Raw genomic sequence first — 16412 nt, forward strand, 5'->3', positions numbered from 1 at the left:
GGGGGGAAAAAAGAAATGGTTGAACGTACATAATCGCGGTGGTTCCTGGCGTCAGTGATATCTGCCTGCTGCCTCAGGAGTTCCCTTTGCAAACTAAGCCGATAAAAATCAGCAGTGAAATTATTAAAAGTCCAGCATTACAAGTGCATGCTAGGCGAGGGCTGCATTGACTGGGTAATGTTGTGACTCTGGCTTAAATGGGACATCTATCATCTTTGGAGATGACTTCTCTGTTGACGTGTTTTGGTCCGGAACATTTTAAATATTCACTTTATGATTTTTTTCCAACACTATGTCTTTGATGCTACTTTTGAAACTTTTTCTTTCTTAGGATATGCGACATATTTAACACTTGGTGCCACGTCCATAAGTCGTAGTCAGATGCATAGATAGATTGGGGTCTTCATGCAGGGCTTGCACCTGTCTTTCATGGTGAAGAAGATTTTTATTTACCAACCCTCAGTCATGGTCAAGAGATATGGAAATGACTTAAAGAACAGGGTTCCATGTCCAACCTGCTGAAATGGACTTCTTTCATAAGATGGTGAAACTCAGCTGTAGAAATAGACCAAACTCTGTCATGTGGGGAGAGTTGAGGAGGTTCTCTCTCCTTCTGGTCAGAAGGTTCTCTCTCCTTGCCTTTGAGGGTTTTCCAGGCATGCGCCACACAGAGGAAATCCTGGTGCAGACCCACAGAACACCAACTGCAGGGAATCCAGAATAGTCGCATTTCAGTAGTCAGGCAAATTATTGGCGGATTATTCTGGAGTTTTTCTAAAATATTCGAAAGAAAATGCAGCTTGGGAAGCTGAAATACCTACACATAGTCTTTGCTTGACATGCTATTGGCATGGATTTCAGCTATTCGGTAGCGATTGTGATGCCTAACCCCCCGCGAATATCAGGGGGCTCAAATCTGAGGGTGACAAAGCAGATCATTTACATTATCAGAAAACAAAATGGCTAATTGTCTGTTGGAGTTTATGATCAAAGCTCAGCATGTGATTTAAAGCAGGTTTCAGCCTGCGGGTGGAGGTGCCAATGACCCTACAGTGCGCACGACTGGGAGATCCAAATTCAAGAACTGCAAACTGGAAAGAAGCATATAGTTAAAGCGCGAGGTAGAATACCAGACCAGCTCTGCTTCTCCCTGTGGAAGAGAGGCAGAGAAAGATGCATCTACAGGAAACAGAGCAGCAGAAAATCAAAAAGCTGCAGGTTATTAAGTAACGAGCCAGTAGAAAAGGTTACACCCTGTACTTCCCTGCATGATTTAGAACAAAAGCTATATTCTGTATTTCTGCTTCATATGCTAATTTTTATTTTGAGGTTCTATTTTATGTTACTGCTGCATTTAAATGTTTCTCAAGATGTCAAAACTATACGTTGGACCCTGAAACCACAAATACTTGAGACCGCTCTAAATATACTTATAACTGCCTTTTGTAATAGTTCATACACCAAATGTACATTCATCCACATTAATACAGCAGAATCTGTCAGCACTACTGACATTCTTCTTCATCTCAGCCAATCAACGTCAAGCAAAAATGAACAGTGGTCCTTGATTGGCTGCTTTGTAAACGTCAGCCAATAGCATGTCAGGTAGCACTCTGGCCATGTAACTGGACGCCTCGTTTGTCATGGCTGAGCGATTTCACACATGATGGCGATGTGGATCTTGGCTTCTTTTTGACACTGACAACCTGAACAACAAAAGGAACCTCGTTCTGTGCCAGCAGTCAATAACCAAGGGGATCCTGCAGATCTGCTGCGTTCATTTCTCAGTGACAGTGTCTGGTGTTCTCAAAATGGATGCACAGAGAACAACAATGCCCAGATAGGAAATCGGCTCCCTGCAGACGTGGAGTTTCTTTGGCAACAGCTGGGTGTTCCTCATGAGCCGACTCCCGTTTGGTTCCATCAGCTCTGAACCAGACACCCACATCATGTTGAAAACGTAAAAAAAAAAGAATAAAGCTCAACAAAGCTCCTTCTTTTCTTTTATTAAAACGTATACTTAAATGTTCTAGAAACATTGACTTTCCCTTTCACATCGAAACATGAAGTAAAAATGATTAAATATGTAATGTAATGTGAGGATTAGGCAGAACCAACTGATGCGTTCAAATGTAGATTTGACAACAAATGAAGGTCTTGCAGCTTTTCAGTTTATTAAGAAATAATTGCGTTGAATTTGTGCAAATGAATGATAAAAGTGCCAGTAATAGTTTTGCAAATAATCTTTGCTAATTTATTTTTTTTTAACATAATTTTTTACAAATATGAACATCCCAATGATAAAATGAATCCATGCTCTTTACGTAAAAGTTTTATGTTTCTCTTTACATAAAAACCTAAAAGTACAAATAAGATGGGGGTATTTTAAAAATGACAAATCTTGCATGGTTGATATTTATCAAGAACTCTAAGTTGTCCTTCTTCAAGTGGTTTTAAATGAGATTTTGTGGGGGTCATAAAGGCTGCAGACCCCCAGCTCGGAGCATAACGCAGATATTTTGATGTGTTCAACCTGATCCATGACCCAACACTGTTGTATGACATCATAGCTGAGCCGCCATGCTTCAAAGTGAACTGTGGGCTGAGTTCAGTGTTTTGGGGCCATCTGGACCCAGAACGATCAGTCTGGACTTTATTAGCTCCTAAAATCTCCTGTTTAGGTCAGTCAGTCAGTTATTGTAATCTCTTTAGCTCAGGGCTTTTAGATATTGTGACTCAGTGGGTGAGTCTTTAAATCCCTGGGAACTGTAAACCTTCTCTGCTACTGTTTCCTACCAAGTGATAGTTTTCCGTTGTCTCCCACACCTTTCTGTTTGGTTTCCATTTTAAAATAGATGAGCACATTTTCTGCACCTCTCCACTCCAAGCAGCACACTAAAATGTCTAGAACAAGCCATTTCCCTCACCACGTCCAAAATCTGCTGACTTTGTCTTCAAGTAACGGCCACTTGTTTGAAGGAACCTCTGACCACTCCACTGGTTTGATTTTGAACACACTCTTTGCTTTTAATGATTCAATTACACAGAATCTGCAGCATGCATGTCATGGCTGTTGGTTTTCTGTTTTCTGTAGAAATAACGTTTTCACCCAGTAAGCAGGGAATTGATCTGGCTGGTGGAGTTGAGCTGCTGTTATTTTGAACACAGCTGTATGCTACCCTGCTGTTCAGGTCTGTACATCGTTTTCTTATTTCCAAACTTGACAGAAATAGAAAAAAAAAATAAAAATCTCATCTGCTTTGTGCTGTGGAGAGAAGAGCAGCATCATAAGTTGACCATCCGACTGATCAACATTGCCACCTATTGGTTCCCCTCAACACAGGAGAAATCAAAACAGGAAGTGAGGAATTTAGACTGGGATAAGAGGAGACAATCTCATCCTAATGTGCCTCACCTATCTGACCAGGATGAGAAACACCAGAAAATATGTGCAAATATTGTTGTGACTCCACACACACACACACACACGGCAACACAAACTGCTGAATGAGAGCTAGAAGCATGCTTTCCACCCAGATAGCAGGGCGGCTGCATGCGGCGCCGCTGCAAACACAACGCCGGTGACCTGCTTCCGTATCACGGCTGTGTGAGGCTGGGCAGGAACAGAGGCTGCAGCCGGCCGGGGAGCGGGATGCGGCTAATATCAGGCACATGACAATGAGAGCTGATAGGCTATGAGTTTCAATTTAAGCTTTGCACAGTCAGTGCTTCCTTTATCGCATGGCTAGCTCTGGCGGGTGGCTCCAGAGACAGAACATTTTCTGCTGCTTGATTTGATTTGATTTTTTTTTTTTTTCTGATTCCCTGACCGACCAGTCACTGTCCTCCAGTCCGAAGACTCACCGTGATCAACAATTAAAGTGGATAAACGGAAAGGACGTTTAAAGCCTCATATCAACAAACCCGCTGCCTTTAAAAGAGAACTTTTAAAGCACAGTCATTCCTTTATTATTATTCCTTAACTTAAAGTAGATAAGTGCATCTGTTGGGACTGTTGACCCAAAACAGCCTGATAAAAAGTTCTGGTTCTGCTCTGCAGACGACTGTAGAACCTCTGGAGATTAATCATGAAATAAAGAACATTCCAGAAAGCCCTGAGCGTCCGCCTCATCAGACTGCAATACAACAACAGCGTCGTCACTGAGAGATTTGTTCAGAACCGCTGTAATACAGACTGCTACAGGAGAGCCTTCCTGCCCACAGCCATCAGACTCAAAAAAAGCTATCTGAGTTTGCAGCATTTCTTCTCCTTTTGGGATTGAAAAAGTATTTTTGAATTGAACTGAGCAAGCTCCAGGTGAATCTATAATAAATTTAGATAGTGATGTTTTAATTATAAATTTCTTCATCCTATTAACTTCTCACTTTAGTAATTATAGCATATGTATAATTCTTGTAGTCCACTTTATTTTTCCATCTTAGTTTTTTTTTTTTAATGCAACTCTTATTGACGTTTCTATTGGTTTCAAATCCTAAGAAATCTTATTAAATGTTCAGTTTTCTCTCATAAAGTCAAGGAGATCATTCACTGGAAACTACAATTTCACTTCTTCCATTAAATGTATAAATAGATGTAAGACTGATTGATTTATGGGCGTCTTAATATCACTTAAATAAAGTCCTCTGCAGAAAAATCAACCTGCAGAACCAACTTAAAGAGATTAAAGGCTTGAGAGACAACCAATACTTTTTCGAGCATCAATCAGATAAGAAGCAATATGTTTAATATCGCCTAGTTCCACCTCTCAGAACCCGGCCACCTGTGCATGCGGGTCCACCAATCATTTGGCGAGGTGAGGATAGTTAAAGTGGGGATAGTGAATGATGGAATGAAAACCTGGATAAGGGTTGGCCAGACGGAGATGGAAATGGAGGTCAAGCATGACGGTTGAGCAGATATTTGTATGGAGATTGATGAAGGGTATGGCTAAGAGATTTTATAAGGGGGGGGGGAACCACAGAGTGAGACTGCGGGTGGGTTCTGCTTCTCACTGCCGTTCTACAGCTTTATTGGTTTCTGCTATTTTAAGGAGATACGGTGAAGGAGCTGAGTAGAAGTGGAAGAGGTGTTGTGTACCACAATCAATCGGATGTGGTGTACGACGCCATCCAGTATGCCACAGCATGAAGAGCATGACAACATGAGGGGGGAAAAAAACACAATCACATCTTTAGTGAGAGCTTGGTTTGAATTAGGGAGGATGGAAAGGACCTTCACAAACTTTCTGACTGGTGCGTCTGATTAACTGACCTGGAACAGAACTAAGGAGAAACGCGGGAAACAGGACTTTTGTCAGATTTACATAGAAGGAAATAGTTTGTTTGAAAACTCCTCGGAGGTGATTGAGCTCAGCTTCTACCAGAGGAGACGACCAAAAGATCCTCAGGAATGGAACAAAAACTGAAGATTGACTCATGTCCAACTTCTCCTTTGTTTTAGCCTCCTTTCACTTCCTTTTGAAACTTAAAAAAGACTGGGCAAAGCTATTTTATTGTTTAGACGGTGCGTTCACATGGATCTGGAGTTTTTGGAGACCAGAAATGATCATTTCTGAACCTGGCTCACGGGTGAAAAAAAAAAAAAATCAAAATGGCGGTTTCATCTTTCTGGGTGTACATGTCAGTGTTTGTTGATGATGTTGCAGCATTCAGCTTCTATGCACCTCAAATCTGAAACAAGCTTCCAGAAAACTGCAAAACAGCCGAAATACAGAGTTCCTTTAAATAAGTCGATATTATTAACCTCAGCTGTTAGAGCTGCTTTTGACTCATAATACATGAAACACAGACCCTAATATTTGTATTGATGATTTTAATGACTCAGCTTGACAAAATGTAATGTCTCTTAATAGTTTTCACAACTGTTGAGTACATGATGTGTTCATGATGCGTTTTTTTATGTTTTCACAATGTAACACACCTTTAACTAATGTGTTGCTGAAATGTGCAAAAGACATAATGTTGATTGATTGACTGATAGATTGCGTTGCTGTACTTGTACTCTTCTGCTGTCTTTAAGAGAAAATAATTCAGCATGAACTTATTTTTCACGACATTGTCAGTCAGTAGAGCTCTATGTTTGCTTTAATTCAACTTTAACACAATCCATCTTTAATTGACTTTTTTTAATGAATTGTTAAAGACGCCTCTCCAACTGGAGCCCTCAGGTCCTGGAACTCAAATCTAGTGTTTGACGGATCGCTCCCTCTTCCAGACCGGTTCAGAGTCTGGACTCATTTACAAGCAGCTGAAGATGTTCCTGTTCAACCCTTCACCTTCATGTCGTCTGGATTACCGTTACATTTGTTTTTAATCATTTGGATCTTTTGATTTGCTCTTTGTCTTTTATTCATGCCTTAATTTAATTATTTAAAATGTTTTCATTTGATTCTTGTGAAGCACTTTATCCAAGAAAGGTGATATAGAAAACTTTCTTTTTTGTTTAGCTGAGTTAATTATTTAGACTCAGGGAATTAATACAGCAAAAAAAAAAAAGAGAAAAAAAGAAAAAAGTTCCATTTAATCATATTATGAAGTGGAGCAGCCGGTTGTAAAAGCTGTTTGGGTTTTAATAAGGAAAGAGAAAAATTTAAATGTCAAAGTTTGTGATCTGAGGACCGGAAATGTGAAGAACGAGGATCCGTGCGTGTTTGCTAAGTAACACATAAAACCACATTTACATTTTTACTCATTTGCTTCTAACCACAGGGAAAAAAAATCCATATTTTTATGTCATATTTGATATTTAAAACAAAAACAAAACTTTTTTGCGGGGGTGGGTGGATGGTTTTCCCATGAGAAAAACTAAACTGAAAACCACCAAAGACAAAAATAAATAAATAAAACAAAAAATAATTCAGAACAACAACAAACAGATCAAGAAACAGTTCATATGCGGAACAGCAAAATCAGATAGTTGATCACAAAATTGTATAAAATAAATGTTTAAACAACACAAAAAACATAATATGAAAATAATTTGTAACTTTAAAATAATTGATGTTTAGAAGGAAGTGAGGTGATGATGTCCAGAGGAAGGCTATGTCCATCAGCTGAGGATAAATGAACCACTTGCAAATCAGTTTACTTAATAAATATACATATTTTTCTTCCCTAAGTTCCCAGCAGATGTAGATTTCCCATGAGCTGGTTTGTAAAGGTCTTCTTCTCTGGTTTTGAACATTTCCTGACATAAGTTACGATCAAACATCCAGAAGACAATCAGTCGAGACAAAACCTCCTCCGTTCTGGTGAGAAGTAAAAGTCCTGCCTTTTTCTTCCTCGCCCTTCCACTGTTGTCCTTTTCATGTAGCTGCAGATTATGCGGTTCATTGACATTCTCTCCGTTTGATTGCAATTTCCTATTCAGCCCTTTGATGCTGGCCAGATTTAAAAATTCTGTTTGTGAACCGTCCATACCTTTGGTCTGTCGAGTGCCTGGCAGGACTGGAGGCTGACAAGCCAAGCAATAGTCGCCTCCCCTTGAAAAGAGCCAGGGGTGGTGTGAGGTTCATGGCGTTCAAAGGACTGCTCTCCTCCTTCATCGTTATGTGGTGTAATGCCAGTGAAACTCCTCATTTTGGATGTACTTAGACTGCCTTCGTTAAACCTCCTGATTCCTTGTGCTTTGGCTCAATTTATGAACATTTTCTTTTGTCCAAATGACTTTATTGTAGCTGAGTACATATACATTATGTTTTTGGGGTTTTTTTTACTTACAAACATCACATGTGTTTTCATCAACAATTCCCAGTGTTTGGGGATTCCTACATGCACCCAACCTGGAGAAACCCAAGATGGAAAGGAAGCTAGAATTGTCACAAGACTTTGTTTTCAGGAAATAAGATACTTTCTCTCTACGAATGAGAAAGTAGAATATTTTAATCAGTCAAGATTGACTTAGCAAAGATATCTTATAGAAGAATCAACCAGTCGATCAATCCTATTCCATTAAAAATGGGTTATGAGTATGAGGGAAAACCTTTCAAAGGTTCCTTTAGCTGTTTTCATACTCAAGTGCAGGCAGAAGATTAGGTACGAGGATTTTAGAGCAGAAAGAAATAACTTTTAATGATTAACTGAAATCCAGGCAGTAATCAGATGGTAACAGAGATGTTTACAGGAGGATCTAACAGCCTGGATGAAACCAAGGAGTCCATTGACTCAGAAAACTAATTATTGAATGAGAGCAGATGAGTTATTTGACCAATGAACATCAGAAAAGCCAACTAGAGAGAATGACTGACCTTGACAAATTAAACACAAGCACCGCAAAAACCAAACAACCGCAAAACACTGTAGAAATAAAACCATTATTGATTTATAGTACCAAGTACAACATGAAAGGAAGACAAAGTTCTAAGTTCCTGGCATTTCCACCAATGGATGGCTTTCAGGTACACCAGACAAAAGTTCTTAACAAAGAAAAAAAACAACAATTCAAAAGAGGCACCAGAAAAAAGGACCAAATAGGTGAAAGTGAGCAGCCCAGAGTCTGGTCTGCCGGGGCAGCTGGGAGGCTGTGGAGATCAGGAAAGGTTCTGTAGAGCAGAGGTTCCCATCCATGGTCTAGGTGCGACCTGCATGCTCACCTTCAATACCACAGTTGGCAAACGCTTCTCTAGAGGACGCACAGAAACCATGGCAACAGGTGAAGAATGTCCAGAGGACAGCCAAGAGACCAAAGAGATGAAATAGTTCTGACTATGAACTATTCTGTCCTGAACTTTGGCTGAAAAAAAACAACAACCCCCCCCAAAAAACTAAAGCAAACGGTTTCTAGAGGTTGGAGCCGTTTTCTGCATAAGCAACATTCAGACCAAGTACCAAAATTCACCAGTGGGGTTGTGACAAGAAGGGCCAGATGATATGAGGCTGAGAACAAAACGATGCGATTTTCATCACACGACTGCAGTGAGAACAGATTTCGGCATGTCTGCCCAAACGTGCAGAGGCCTTCATCGTCATCAGCCTCCTTCAAAGAGCAAAGAAGCCTATCAAGATGGGTCGTCCTGCCAGTTATTGTGCCGGAAACACAAGAACTTGCAGAGGAAGCTCATTGTCGACTCCTTTGGCAAGAGCACAGGAACAAATAAACCTCGACTTCATTGACCTCCTTCGGTCAGGTCATAGGTGTCATCCAGGACCGATTTTGAAGAGCACATTCATTTGTGGAGATGGGTTGTTCTCGACTCCAACAGGGAGCGCCAGAACTCTTGACGACAGCTCAGCCTCGACTCCCCTACGTGGCTGGAAGGGGTCAAAGTTGAGCTGCCTTTAGAGGTATCTCCACCCCATTACCCCAATGAGGGAGTCAAGATGATGGATCTCATGAAACATGTGAATAAAAGAGAGGAACAAAGAAAAACAGCACAAATCTCCAACTCAAGATATTTCCGACTAAATTTTGCGTTTCGCAGGATCAATGTGGTTATCAGAAAAATAGATTTCTTTATCCCCAGCTACGCAGGGCATAAAATCATAAGCTGATATAAAACAGCGTCTCCCACTTCATCCCATTTCTGTATGGATTTCTGGATCCGCTGCTGGGAAAATGACTCTATGAGACCAGCGGCATTCGTCACCAGCGACGCTGAAACGGCGAGGATGAGTCTCCGATGGTTTCTGTTGTATTTTCATCCTTTTTTTAATAGTTAGAAACAAGTCAGTTTAGTTATTTTATTGCTTTATTGATTTTAATTAAACTCTGTTGACCCCAGCCTTTCCTGTCTGCATGTGTGGTGGTGGTGGTGGTGGGGGGGGGGGGGGGGGGGGTATTGATTCCTGCTGTAGGATAAAAACACTTACACACAACCTCAGAGTGAAGCAGAAAATAAGAGCCTTGGAGGACAAACCACACCAGAAAGCTGGGAAATCAGCCTGTCTGGGTTGTCAAATCCGACTCCTGGAATTTATCGGATGGCTTTAGGAAGAAAACTGGAAGTTTTATTCAGTTTTATTATAAATTCATTCCTACGCTGGATACTTTTGCATGAGATTATTATTGACATAGGACTGAAGGTTTATTCCCCCCCAGAGGTCAAGTTGAGCTGCAGTTCGTAGCGAAGAGCTGCAAAATGTGTTTTGTAGAAATATATCTAATGGTAAAGCAAAGCAGAATATAACATAAATATGTTATAGTACGATAACATATATACCATCTATAGAGCAGAGAGGTTTATTTGCGTAAAACCAGTCAAGGCCAGTGGTTAGTGACTTGTGATGGATTGGTGACCTGTCCAGGATCAGCCCTGCCTCCCGCCCAATGACAGGTGTTATAGATTGAGACCAGGGTTCACACAGAGGAGTCTGAATGTTTCCACCTCTCGTCTGAAAATAAAAGTCGGCTCCTTTATCACACAAATACTGTAAATCACATCAATCAGCTGATTGATGTGAAGGACATCAATCAGCTGAAGGACAAACAGTGGTTTGCCTCTTCTTGGCAGTTGCTTTTTTGTGCCTTTCTTACCAACAAAACATTTTTAAATACCTAATTTGCTTCCTTTTGCTCTGATTATAGCTTGATTTTCATAGTGTCACTTAGACTATTGAAATCAGACCTCGCTGACCTTCTGGGTTTATTCTGGTCAGTAGCATCAAAACCGAGTTGAGGGATCGTTGCATTTCAGTCAAAAAAACAAACAACAACAAAAAACTAATCCACACATTTTTTTTTTTACCGACACAAAAAATGTGAGTACTTGCTTTTTGTGCTGAGTGTGTATCATCTAAGCAACCTAATTAGTTGAGTGTCCAGCAGATGTGATAAGCTGCTTATCTGTGGATGGAGGCCGGTCCCACCAGTGTTGTTCATAATGGGTTTTCATGAGAAGACCACAGTAAGAGAGCAGTTAGCTTTCCTTTTTTTCTGTTGTCCATCAATAATGTTTCCAGAAAACTGTAATATAAAAAACAAAACAAAACCTGAGCTGCCTTTAGATGTGTTTTTTCACATTCAGAGGGACTTAGATCATGAACAGTACTTTCTCTTTTGGACATTTAGGTATAAAACATTCAAGTCGTAACGTTTGAGAAAGTTACTTTGATCAAACGATCATATTTTTTCATGCGCTGTATAAAAACCTGACTAAACTCTGGTTAAAAAGGAAGAACATTGTCAGATTTAATGTTAGAAAGTGAAGGGGGGGCGGGTGTCTTTTTATATAATCTATGTAAATATTTGGTCCCAACCGTACATCTGTCTCCCCTTTACGTTTAAAAAGACCAACTATGAATTCAAATTCTGAACTAATTGTCAGTATCTCTACGAAAAGCCTAGAAGCAGGGTTTTGATACTCAACTCTTCTGACACCAATGTCTGCCATTGTATTTGTATTTTGAAGGGAAAGTGGAAGGTAAGCTCCCTCTGGTCTGTAACCGGAGCTGACACCCCTGCTTCCCACAACTTAAAAGGAAAATCCAGTTCATTAATACCTTATATTCAATGCAAAATATTAAATCTCAAAAGAGTTTGGAAGCCTTTGATTCTGAGGAGCCAAATCTCCAACACGACCCCTGCTTTTGAAGTTTCAGGACTGAATTTTTTGGTGGTGTCAAAAAAGAAAACAAAAAAAAAACAAAAAAACTTTTGTCTTTAGCTTCACTGCTGATTTTATTCACGGCGGTATTTCAGAAGGAATAACAAAACGTCTTAAGTTCCTCACCCAGTGCGTCACAAAATTCACCAAAACAGATTTAATAAGGCGAATAAATTGAAATTTATTCAAAGTCCTTTCTGTAGGTTTTCATCTTCGTTCTGACTCTATTTTTCGTCTCATTTTCCACAAACAATAATAGGTTAAGTGTTTACTGTAAAAGTAGTTCATTTCGGGCATCTAACTCACAATACAATACAATATTGTCGTTTAAATAACACCCGTTTTTATGTTTGAAATATAAAATTATGCTAAAAAAAATAAACAAAACATGAAAGAAATGGCAGAAGACAGATGCATTATCGTCCATCTTGAACTTCTCATTGGCTGACAGGTTTATTTAAAAAAAAAAACAAAAGCAAGCCCTTGGGAACATCTGTGTCGAAACGCGAAAGATTTTGGTGAAATGTTCAATCGTCCTGCCGCGCTAAGTAAACCTGCAGGATGAGCAGCTGTGGATGTTCAGAGACACGTCAGAGTCGAGTCCCTAACAGATCCCAATCCACCGATTCTCTGCACTCAAAAAAAAACAAAAAACGAATGAGACACAAACAAGGGAAGGCAACATCTAGATTAAAACAAGTCCCTCCAGGTGGAATAAGCAGCGTACAATCTGACCCTAAAAGCTGTAATCATTTTCTGAAATCCCTACTGTAATCAACCGCAAGGCTCAGACAGGTTGCCGGATCGACCAAGCTCTCCAGGAAAGTCATCGCTGGGGCTCCTGACTGAAATCTTGCAGTCAGCCTTTCTTATTGATTTGCCTCAGGTGTTTTAGGAGCAGAGCGCAACAGGAGCCTTATTTGATTGAGGCGAAGACAACTGCTATATATATTTATATATATATATATATCTCCTTCACTGAATATGAGCGCTCGTATTCTTTCCTTTACACGTTTCTACAATGTTCAGTTCTTACTTAACTTGTATTAAAATTAACCAAAAATAGTTCACTTTTACCTGTTTCCTGCAGAGCAACGTAGGCCCACAGGAACTGTTTTGAAACTAATTGAGTATGACGAATGTGATTAATTTGTGGAGTCCATTGTTTTGTGCATGCAGGTCGTCTGTTTGGTTTTTGTTTCATGGCTCTCCTTCTCACAGAGAGCCGATCTTAACCTCTCCCTTTGTGGGTTCGTAGCCGCGCGTCTGTGTGGGAGAATCAATCACAGAGCTCTTTCTGAATAAGGCTCGTCCTTGTAAGCAGAACACTGTGAAATGGATTTCATTTCTCTGATAACTTTGTTTCCCATTTGCTGCTTTCCCAACCGCTTTGCCTCGTATCAGCTGATTTTTCTCCTTCGGTTTCAGGCTTTGCACGAGACGCACACGGAAAGGAGAAAATGAGCCGAAAAACGACGACGACGAGAAAACAATAAGCAAGAAATACAGTAAAACCCCACAAACAAACTATGTGTGAATTAGTTCTGTACCCAGGTGCAACAACGTACGCATATAAAGTGGAAATATTAATTTTATTTTTCTTACACCGATTGTTGGTTTAGAAACCAGCACAGAAATGGAGCCATTTTGACCCTGACCTCTCTGCTTTCATGATCGTTCACAGAAAAGGTTCATTTCTAAGAAACGAAATAAGAAATACCAAAGAAAAAAAAAAAGAAACACTTTTGAGAAAATCTATTATGCTTCCAAGGCTCAGGATGTGTGTCCTTCATATTTTGATAAATGCACTTTCACAGACTTGCCTTATCCTTGTTTGGACAGTAATCATTTTCGGTCCCACGGATCCACTGCATTAAAACTGAATCCTTATATTAAGGTGTGCATAAATATTAGGCAGCTGTGGTCACTTCTGTACAGAAAGTTAACGGCCAACAGATCAAGAAACAAATTCAATGAACGGAATCAGCTTCAGTGGTTCTGGGAAAAAAAAAATAAAAATAGTGGCTATATTGGTCACTGATTTATTTCTTGCAAAATGTCTGAAATGTTGATTGGAAGGTTTTGAGTTGTGTGCTTATAATTTTCTTTTATAGAGATGAAAAATAAAATTTAAGACGGGAAAAATGATTTTTTTTTTTTTTTTATGTAGTTGCAAAATGATTCTGCAGAATAACATTTGCCCAGTGATTCTGTACACATAAATATTCTCCTAAGAGCTTTCTCAAACATTTATTAACCTTTATTAAGGTTTATTAACATTTTGTATTTACAGAGCGTGTTGTAGTTGGTCATTAATAATAACAATAATAATGCTATGAAATAAACCTTACCTAATAATTGTGCACACACTGTAGTCTTACAGTACTTAACCGGCTGTTCCAAGTTTGATTCCCGACCCATTTGCTTCTGATGAATAAAGGCCACTAAGTCTAAAAACATTATGTTCATCTTAAGCATAGAATAAAACAAACAAAAAAAAAAAACAGAATCCATTAAAGTCCATTAATAACACTCTAAAAGACAGATGCTGAAAAGGATCCTTCTTCACACACAGCTGGAGCCGAGGGCCAGCTCAGAGGGCACGGGGTGCACTCTCTGCTTCATAAATTATGCAGATTTATGCCCGGCATAAAAGTGCACACCTGGATAAGTGTTTGATTTACAACCTTTAGGAAATCACATCAATTCTGCTAGAAAATTAATTGGTATTTTATATAACGGTTGAAGATTTAGGGAAACGTGTTCACGCAGCTCTGGTGACGCAGCTGGCCGTCTGTCCTGCAGCTGTTTTCAGGTAACAATGCGCACAGCCACAATAAAAAAAATAAATAAATAAATAAATAGAATATTATTCAAAAGTAACTCAATTCACTTGGTGAAAAAACATTACGTAAGCTGATTTCACATAAATATATTTATTTCTGTTATGCTTTTCCGCTTACGGCCAATAAAAACACGAGAGTTTAAGATTCAACAACTTTTAACTTCCTCTTGTGACAAATAAAGTATTTTTGATTTGAACTGGACTGAATGAATCTGACAAATGACTGATTCAATCATGTGGTGGCCACTAGAGCCACCGTGTCTAAAGAAATGGTGGCTCTAGTGGCCATCATGAGTGTGATTTAATATATTCATTAAAATGTGCTTAATAAATATATTCTGTTCATTGGAATAAAACATGTTGTATTTTAATGAATATGACTATATATTTGTAAACCAGTCTGCAAATCTCTCTCTCTATATATATATAAAATAAAACCATACAGGGGATTTATTTACAATCAACACTAAAATGAACACTCACTAAATATCAGTATACTCACTTTTTATTGCCTAAAGATCCACACACACACACACACACACACACACACACAAATAAATAAATATACAGCCGGCACCAATATTCATATTTTATAAACTGCTGACCAAACATAAGTGTTTATAATGAAATCCCTCCATAACGAGCCTTTCTGCCACGAATATGCAGAAATTATTTGATTATCTTCATATGTGCAAGAAACATTGAGAGAAATCACACACAACAGCTCAGTAAAGTAGCAGCTCTCTACTTTATTGCTAAAGTAAAGAATAGTATGTAGGTATTATTTCACCTGCGAGTAAAATGCACATCTTAACTATTAGGTAAGAAACATTTGCTCTTACCTAATTCACGGGTGAATTGGCTGGAACCTTCAAGCCGACATCTGAAAGGAAAACGACTGGCTCATCTCTCTGGACATCCACCTGCAAGAATAAGACGCTGTTTTAGCTCAAACTCTGGTTCTCCCAGGCTGAAGTGACCTAAACAAAAAGCAGTTAAAGTAAATTAAGGCCTCATTTGAACTAGTTGAACTAGCAACACCCCTCCGTTGTCTCTGGAAGGCAAATAGGCAAATGTAGTGGCTCCGACAAAGTTAAAGACTGCTTTTATGCTAGTGGTAAAAATAAGATTATTTGGTAATTAATCTCTGAAAGGTAGACTCAACAGAAGGTGCTGTGTAAACTGAAACTGACTAAAACCTCCAGGCAGGCAATTTATTTTCCTCTGGCTCGGAGCTGGACCTAGCAGAGGCCTGTGCCAGATTTTAGCGGCGGTCCACATCTTCTCTAATCTCCCATGGAAAAACTCTGGCCGTGGTCAGAAGTCTTCATTTGTCTCGGGCTGCGTTGGAAAGATAAAGGTGCCAACTAACCTGCAGCGGTACTAAATTAAGACAGAAATTTGTCTTTGAATGTTATCGTCGTTAAATGGAAGCACTGGCTCTGCAAAACGCCGGCTAAGTTATAAATTGTTGTCTAGCTTTATTTTTTCTTTTTTTTAAATTATAGGGAAAGTATTTGCAGAAAATAAATAAATAAATAAATAAACAACAGCTCCTGCATGGAATGTTTACGTTCACCTGCCACTTTATTAGGTACACCTATTCAATGGTTAACTAAAGCAAATATCAAATCGGCCAATAACAAGGCAGTTACTAATGTCATTTAGGGATCTATGTGGTGAAAAGGCCTAGTCCAAGTTCAATCTGAACATCAGAATGGAGAAAAAGAGGAACCAAAGTAACTTTTAACGAGCCATAGAAGTCCTTGTTGGTCTGAATATTTCAGAACCTGCTAATGATTAGCTGTTGGCTTCTGGGAACATATCTCCAATTTATGGCACATAAATGTGGGTTGTTCCTCCTGTCCATCACAGAGTTGGTGCTTTGATGAAGGAGCAGGAACGCCGGCGTTATTTGGTTCAGGGTAAAGAGTCAGAATCGGGTTTTATAGTTGAGATTTTGTGCACAAACAAGGAATTCTACTATGGTTTTCAAGCACTCTCCT

General features: G+C 39.3%; 1 long non-coding RNA gene across 1 annotated transcript; it reads right to left on the reverse strand.

Moving 5' to 3' along the window:
* Positions 1-464: 464 nt before the first annotated feature.
* Positions 465-15651, reverse strand: LOC114152584 (uncharacterized). Its single transcript, XR_003597157.1, has 3 exons — positions 15249-15651; positions 824-916; positions 465-704 (listed from the first exon to the last, which is right to left on the reverse strand). It is a non-coding gene; the product is annotated as an uncharacterized LOC114152584 (long non-coding RNA).
* Between the last annotated feature and the right edge of the window lie 761 nt (positions 15652-16412).

The sequence above is a fragment of the Xiphophorus couchianus genome, chromosome 11 (genome assembly GCF_001444195.1).
Source record: "Xiphophorus couchianus chromosome 11, X_couchianus-1.0, whole genome shotgun sequence".
Lineage (NCBI taxonomy): Eukaryota > Metazoa > Chordata > Actinopteri > Cyprinodontiformes > Poeciliidae > Xiphophorus > Xiphophorus couchianus.